Genomic DNA, 8,777 nt, shown 5'->3' with positions numbered 1-8,777 from the left:
TTATGAAATGATGTTTAATCTCAATATGTTTAGCTTTTGAATGTAAGATAGGATTCTTTGATAAACATATAGTAGAAGTATTATCAAAGAAGATAGGAATGTTACTCTCATATATCTGATAATCTTCTAGCTGACTTCTCATCCAGAGCATTTGTGTGCTACAACCAGCAGCAGCAACATATTCTGCTTCTGTTGCTGAGAGGGCAATAGTAGCTTGCTTCTTGCTGTACCATGAGATCAGATGACTTCCAAGAAATTGACAACTTCCAGAAGTGCTCTTCCTTTCAATTCTATCTCCAGCATAGTCAGCATCACAGAATCCTACTAAGTTGTATTCTTTGGATCTTCTGTAGACTAAACCAACATTAGTAGTACCTTTCAGATACCTCAGAATTCTCTTAACAACAGTTAAATGAGATTCTCTCAGATCTGATTGGAATCTAGCACACAAGCAAACACTGAAGAGAATGTCAGGTCTAGAAGCAGTTAGGTATAGAAGAGATCCAATCATACCTCGGTACAACTTCTGATCTACCTTCTTACTTACCTCATCCTTACCTAGGACACATGTTGGATGCATAGGAGTTTTGGCTTCTTTGCTTTCAGAAAGATTAAACTTCTTTAGAAGTTCTTTCACATACTTCGTTTGATGAACATAGGTTCCATCAGAAGTTTGGTTGATTTGAATCCCAAGGAAATACTTGAGTTCTCCCATCATGCTCATTTCAAATTCAGCCTGCATAGACTCAGCAAACTCCTTTCCAAGTGTAGCATTAGATGTTCCAAAGATGATATCATCAACATATATTTGACAAATTAAAATATCCTTTTTAAAGGTTTTACAAAAGAGAGTAGTGTCCACTTTTCCTCTAGTGAAACCATTTTCCACAAGGAAAGAACTTAAACATTCATACCAAGCTCTAGGAGCTTGTTTCAATCCGTATAATGATTTCTTTAATTTAAAAACATGATTTGGAGACTTGGAGTCTTCAAAACCAGGAGGTTGATGGACACAAACTTCTTCATCTATATAACCATTTAAGAAGGCACTATTGACATCCATCTGATAAAGAGTGATGTTATGTTGAGTGGCAAAAGAAATTAATAGACGAATAGATTCTAACCTGGCCACTGGTGCAAAGGTTTCTGTGTAGTCAATCCCTTCTTGCTGACTATACCCCTGAGCAACCAGTCTGGCTTTGTTTCTTACCACTTCTCCCTTCTCACTTAGCTTGTTTCTGAACACCCACTTAGTGCCGATGATGTTGAATCCTTTTGGTCTAGGAACCAAGTCCCATACATCATTCCTTGTAAACTGATTAAGTTCTTCTTGCATGGCAATTATCCAGTCTGAATCTTCTAGAGCTTGATCAACAGAAGTTGGCTCTATCAACGATACAAGACCTAATTGACATTCTGCATTGTTCTTAAGGAATGCCCTTGTTCTGATGGGATCATCTTTCTTTCCAAGGATCACATCTTCTGACTGAGCTAAGGCAAGTCTAGGTGATCTTCTGACTGTTGGTTCTTCAGAAATCCTGAGATTCTCTAAAGATGCAGCAACTTGACCTTCTGATCCATTGCTTCTGAGACTTCCAGCTTTTGCAGCATTGCTTCTTGGTTCTACAGCTTCTGATATATCAATATCTATATCTGCAAAATTCTCAAGCTGCTTTGGTTTTTCAAGACCAAGCTTATCATCAAACCTGATATTGATTGATTCTTCTACAATCAATGTTTCAGTATTGTATACTCTGTAACCTTTAGAGCGTTCAGAATATCCAAGAAGGAAACACTTTTGTGCTTTAGAATCAAACTTACCAAGATAATCTTTAGTATTCAGAATAAAACACACACATCCAAAAGGATGAAAATATGAAATGTTGGGCTTTTTGTTCTTCCACAATTCATAAGGAGTCTTATTTAGAATAGGTCTTATAGAGATTCTATTCTGAATATAGCATGCAGTGTTTATTGCTTCTGCCCAGAAGTGCTTAGCCATATTGGTTTCATTGATCATGGTTCTGGCCATTTCTTGTAGAGTCCTATTCTTTCGCTCTACAACTCCATTTTGCTGTGGAGTTCTAGGGCAAGAGAAATCATGGGCAATACCATTTTCTTTGAAGAACTCCTCAAAGAATCTGTTCTCAAATTCGCCACCATGATCACTTCTGACCTTTATGATCTTGCACTCCTTATCAGATTGAATCTGAGTGCAGAATTCAAAGAACACTGAATTAGACTCATCCTTGTGTTTCAAGAACTTTACCCATGTCCAGCGGCTATAATCATATACGATGACTAATCCATATTTCTTCCCTCTGACAGATGCTGTTTTGACTGGGCCAAACAGATCAATGTGCAAGAGTTCTAACAGCCTTGAGGAAGAGACAACATTCTTAGACTTGAATGCAGGTTTGGAGAACTTGCCCTTTTGACATGCTTCACAAAGAGCATCTGATTTGTATTTCAGATTATGGAGTCCTCTGACCAGATTTAGTTTGTTAATCTGAGAAATCTTTCTCAAACTAGCATGTCCTAATCTTCTGTGCCAGACCCATTGCTCTTCAGAAATAGACATAAGGCAAGTCACCTTCTGCTTCTCAAGATCTGAAAGATCAATCTTATAAATGTTGTTCTTTCTCTTGCCTGTAAATAGGATTGAGCCATCCTTCTGACTTACGGCCTTGCAAGACTTTTGATTGAAGATCATATCATAACCATTGTCACTTAATTGACTTATGGATAATAAGTTATGTGTTAATCCTTCTACAAGAAGTACATTAGTTATGGAAGGAGAGTTACCAAGACTTATGGTTCCAGAGCCAATGATTTTGCCCTTCTGATCTCCTCCAAACTTGACTTCTCCACCTGGTTTAAGCACCAGGTCTTGGAATGTAGACCTTCTTCCCGTCATGTGTCGCGAGCACCCAGAGTCCAGGTACCATGACATTTTGCTTTTTGTCCTCTTTGCAGCCAAGGATATCTGCAACAGAAATTATCTTCTCCTTAGATACCCATAATTTCTTGGGTCCTTTCTTGTTAGTTCTCCTCAAGTTCTGATTGAACTTGGGTTTAGCAAAATATTTAACAGGAGGAACAACATGATATTCTTTAGGTTTGTCAGCATGATATTTCTTAGGATGTGTCACATGCTTCTTGGTGTGAACAGTGTTAAACTTCTGTGCATGTGAAGTGAGCCTAATATCATATGCATGGCCATATTTGAATTGATCATACAATGGCTTGTATGTGATCTTCAGATCATCAACAGGTTCAAATTTATGTGAGGTATCACCCTCATAGCCAAAACCAAACCTTCTGTTTCCAGAAACACCATATATCATAGAAGCAAGATGACTTCTGCCAATACTTCTAGATAAGAACTTTATGAAGCTCGAGTCATATTCTTTCAGAATATGATTCATGCTAGGAATGGATTTTTCTGTTTCAGAAGGAGATCCACTATTTTTGGATAGATTTAAAACTTTTTCCTTCAGTTCAGAATTTTCCAATTCTAACTTCTTAGTTTCAAATTCAAATTGCTTCTTCAGCTTTTTGTATTTGATACTAAGATGAGCTTTGAGTTCCAGAAGTTCTGTTAGACTAGAAACTAACTCTTCTCTAGATAGTTCAGAAAATACCTCTTCAAGATCTGATTCTGATGTAGATTCTGATCCATCATCTTCTGTAGCCATCAGCGCGAAGTTGGCTTGTTCTCCTTCAGAGTCTGATTCTAATTCTGATTCTGAATCATCCCATGTTGCCATAAGACCTTTATTTTTATGAAACTTCTTCTTGGGATTCTTCTTCTGAAGTTTTGGACACTCGTTCTTGTAATGTCCAGGCTCATTGCACTCATAGCAGACAGCCTTCTTCTTGTCAGATCTTCTGTCACCATGCTAGGGTTGTTAGCATGTTAAATTAGGTTTTAGTGTTTAAACCCTAATTTGTTAAGTTAGCCTGTGTATTAAGTTGGCTTGTGTAATGGGCCTTGCTTAAAAAGCCCATTAGTTAGTATGTTAGGTTCTATTATAAATAGAATACTAGTCTCTCATCATTGCTAAGCTGCAAATCCTAATTTAGGGTGAGAGAGGTTATTTGTTATTCTTGTAAACTTGTAATCTTGTTTTAAGAGAAAGTAAAAGAATATCAGTTATAACCAATTCTTGTGTTCTTCTTCTTCCTTGTCCTTTATTCTTCCCTTGCATTATACTTTGTTCTTGACATCATTTTTCATAACAAGAAAAGATAAGAAGAACACAAGAATTGGTTATAACTGTTATTCTTTCACTTTCTCTTAAAACAAGATTACAAGTTTACAAGAATAACAAATAACCTCTCTCACCCTAAATTAGGATTTGCAGCTTAGCAATGATGAGAGACTAGTATGCTATTTATAATAAACCTAACATACTAACTAATGGGCTTTTTCCATAAGGCCCATTACACAAGCCAACTTAATAAACAAGCTAACTTAACAAATTAGGGCTTAAACACTAAAACCTAATTTAACATGCTAACAACCCTAGCATCTTCGACACAAACATGCGAACAACCTTCGACTTCATGCTTAATCCTCTCGAACCAAAAAGGTACCCTTCGACCATACTAGAGTTCGATCCAATATCTCACAATACAGCTCCAAGTTAATATTATTATCAACATTCTACCTATTCAAAAAGGGTTATTCTTCTAACACTTTTTAAAACAAATTCATCAACTAGATCTTTATATTGAATTGTCTCTAACAAATTATTATAGAATTTGAACTAAATACACAATGTTGAAGTTGAATCGAAAAATAAAATTAAAAGATCATTAGTTATTTGTAAATAAAATCATACATCAATAAATAAATAAATAAATAAATAACAATGAAAAAAGAAATAACAATTAAAAAAATAATTATAGAATTTATATGCAAGAGAAAAAGAAAACAAAAAAGAAAACTATACACCAAACTTTTTATATATTTGTTAATTATATAGGTTATGAAAGGTAATGTTTGAAACGAAAACAAATTTTTTCACGCGATGCAACAATGTCATGAGCTAAATTGTACCTTTGAAAATTTGATTTTAAAAAATCCTAGTACTATAGTAGAAGACGGTGTAATCCGGTGAACTGACTTTTATTTTTATAAGCAACAATGTTGCGGTGAGTAAGAGTCGCCACCGACTTTTATTTTATCCAATTAGGAAAGGTATAAAAGAACAGGAAAGACCTTCTTTGAAAAGAGATTGAGTTCGGGGGTAGGTTATGAAAAAGGAAGGTGTAAGCACCCTTTTCACCCGTAGTTATCTACGGGCTCTTAGTTGCTTAGCTCACTTTGATTTGTTTGAAATGTTTGAAAGAGTGTCGTGTGTGTTTAGAAAAACATTTTGATTTTGAAATGTCTGAAAAGACAATGTTAAAAAACATGGTGTGAAAAGCGTTTGAAGTTGAATTGTAGTGAGCAAGCACTTAAGAGCTAACTACCCTAAGTTCGAAAGGTCTTTCCCATACTTTAAAGTTTTCCTTGAGCGATAGTACTATCCATACCATTTGAGGGTAGGTAGTCCTATACATTGGATGTGTGGGTCATCGAAGGGTCATCGAATCGTCATAGAGACTATCCATACCATAAAGAGGGTTGGAAGTCCTATGAGATGTGAATAGTCATAAAGGCAACCAGTAGAGATACCTTAGCAATCTGAAGGGACTATCATCATTTATCGAAGGCAACTCGAGGGACGAGATCATTTCATCGTAGGCAACTCGAAGGGACTATGATCTTTATTCCGAAGGGACTATGACTTAGAATCGAAGGCAACAAGTGCTAAGGCATCCCCACACTTCGAGGGACTTGACTATTATTTTCCGAAAGGCAACCAAGAGGGGATACCCTTGAAGGATAGAAAAACACTTAGAAAGGGGGGGTTTGAATAAGTGTAGTCTAAAAACTTGGACGATAAAAATAAATTGCACAGTTATTTTTATCCTGGTTCGTTGTTAACTAAACTACTCCAGTCCACCCCCACGGAGTGATTTACCTCACCTGAGGATTTAATCCACTAATCGTAACAGATTACAATGGTTTTCCACTTAGCCCACGACTAAGTCTTCTAGAGTATCCTGATCACAACCTGATCACTCTAGGAACAAATGCTTAGACACAAGCTAAGACTTTCTTAGAGTATCCTGACCACCACGTGATCACTCTAATTACAACTGCTTAGACACAAGCTAAGACTTCCTAGAGTATCCTGATCAACACTTGATCACTCTAGTTACTTACAAATTAATGTAATCAAATAAGAGTATTACAATTGCTTCTGAAAAGCTATAATCAAAAAAGTGATATTTCTCTTAAAGTTTAAGCTTAATCTCACTAATATATTACAACAACAATGTAGTGAGCTTTGATGAAGATGAAGTTTCTGAGCTTTGAGTTGAAGCAGCGTTTCAGCAAGTTTAATTATTAGCAAATCGTCAACCTTGCTTTTCATCAGAACTTCATACTTATAGGCACTTGAGAAGATGACCGTTGGGAGCATTTAATGCTTTGCGTATTCCGTACAGTATTGCATTTAATGTTTCACGCTATTGTCAACTACCTCGAGCCTTGTTCACGCTGTGTCTACTGACGTTGCCTTTAATAGCTTCTAACGTTCCTTTTGTCAGTCAGCGTAGCCTGCCACCTGTACTTGCTTCTGATCTGATGTTTGTGTATACAACGTTTGAATATCATCAGAGTCAAACAGCTTGGTGCAAAGCATCTTCTTGTCTTCTGACCTTGAAGTGCTTCTGAGTGTGATACCATGAGAACTTCAGTGCTTCTGCTTCTGAACCCAAGTTCTTATGATGCTTTCATAGACCCATGTTCTGATACTGCCTTGACCATCTTCTGATGTCTTGCCAGACCATGTTCTGATGTTCCATGCAGAACCTTCTGAGTCAAAGCTTCTGAGCGCTGATTTGTGCATACTCTTTATATATTTCCTGAAAGGGAAATTGCAATGTATTAGAGTACCACATTATCTCACACAAAATTCATATCCTTGTTATCATCAAAACTAAGAATATTGATCAGAACAAATCTTGTTCTAACAACCCTAAAGGTGAGTGAGTGCGAGTGTGTTAGATTCGAGTATTTATTTATCTTGAGTTAAGGTTAGCTAGCGATTGATTTTTTATCTTTCCATACACGCCCTATTTAGCATACATCTAAGCAGTATAATATTTGCAGAAAAATAAAATGCGAAAACATAAATCTACGCTATTACATGGCTTCGGGATGGGGGATACATAACCAAAAAACCGGGGGAGTGCGAAAAGTAAAGTGCGAAAATAAAAAGTCATAATTACTATTACATCCCCAACTGAAAATTAAAGCGAGAAAAGGAAATTAACATATACAAAATATTAAGTATAAAATTGCTAGAGTCTCGAGTGTAGTTGTCGCCCTCGGTTTTTTACCGCACCTCTCGCGGAGAGATACGCGAACTGACTCTTTTTTGTTTCTGCTTTTGTGTTTGAAAATCAAAGAGTCGCCACCGACCTTTTATTTTATCCAATTTAGGAAAGGTTTATAAAAGAAACAGAAAAAAGACCTTTAAGAAATTATGGGTAAGGGGGTAGGTTATACAAAGGGAAGGTGTTAGCACCCTTTGTATCCATGGTTATCCATGGGCTCTTTAATTTGCTTAGCTCACTTGTTTTCAATTGATTTGAAATGCTCGTATGTGGTTTCAAATACCTTTGTAAATTGACTTTGTAATGATCCTTGTGCGGATGTATACAAAGTGTTTTTATCTTTCAAAAGATGTTTTTGGAAAAAGAACGTTAACTTCGTAATGATCCTTGTTTGGATATATGCAAAGTATTGTCTTTTTGAAAGTTTTATTTTGAAAAACAATGATATATGAGAGATTTGTTTGTTTTGATTTGAGCAAGCAAATTAGGAGGTCTACCCTGAGTTATAAGGTCTTTATCCTATTTCCTTTAAAAATCTATCTTTTCACCGGATAAAAACAAAGGTTCGATTTTGTACTTGAAATAATAGAATTTGACTTTGATTTTGAAAAGAATGAGAAAGGGATTACCCTAAGAGGTGCAAATGTGATTGTGTTTAGATTCAGATATTTTATCTTTGAAGTTAATGATCTAACGATTCAATTTTATCTTTGGCATACACGCAGTTTATATGTGCTGGAATTTAAAATGCGGAAATGTAAAATGCGGAAAGTAAATCTACGTTATTACATCGATTGTGCAGGAAATGTAAACTACGCTATTTACATGAATTTGACAACCTATACATTTATCTAGGAATTTAAATTGCAAGAAAATAAAAGAAATGTTTTTGGATTTTTTATGGTTGATTTTAATTAGAATTAATGCATGATTAATTTAATTAAAATGAGAAAAAGATGGAAATAAAATTTAAACCTAAAAATTAAGTTTAAAATATGTTCAAAATGCTTATCAATTAATTTTAAAACAAAACTAATTTTTTTAGGAATTTTTGAAATAGATTTTGAAATTATTAAGTTAAATAATACATATAATTATACAAATAATTACACAAATAATTAAAACTTAAAAAGAAAATTATTCTAAATATGTACAAAATTAGCCTATAATATATAAACAATATTTAATATAAAGAACAATTTTTTTATGATTTTTGATTGGTTGAAAATAATTAAAAGATAAATATATGCATATTATCTAATTAATTATACAAAATATTTAAATTATGAAGAAAAATAAAATATTTTTATATCAAAAAA

This window comes from Vicia villosa, linkage group LG4 (genome assembly GCF_029867415.1).
Source record: "Vicia villosa cultivar HV-30 ecotype Madison, WI linkage group LG4, Vvil1.0, whole genome shotgun sequence".
Classification (NCBI taxonomy): Eukaryota; Viridiplantae; Streptophyta; class Magnoliopsida; order Fabales; family Fabaceae; genus Vicia; species Vicia villosa.
The sequence above is the reverse complement of the archived record's forward strand: the minus strand, read 5'-3'. Positions refer to the sequence as shown.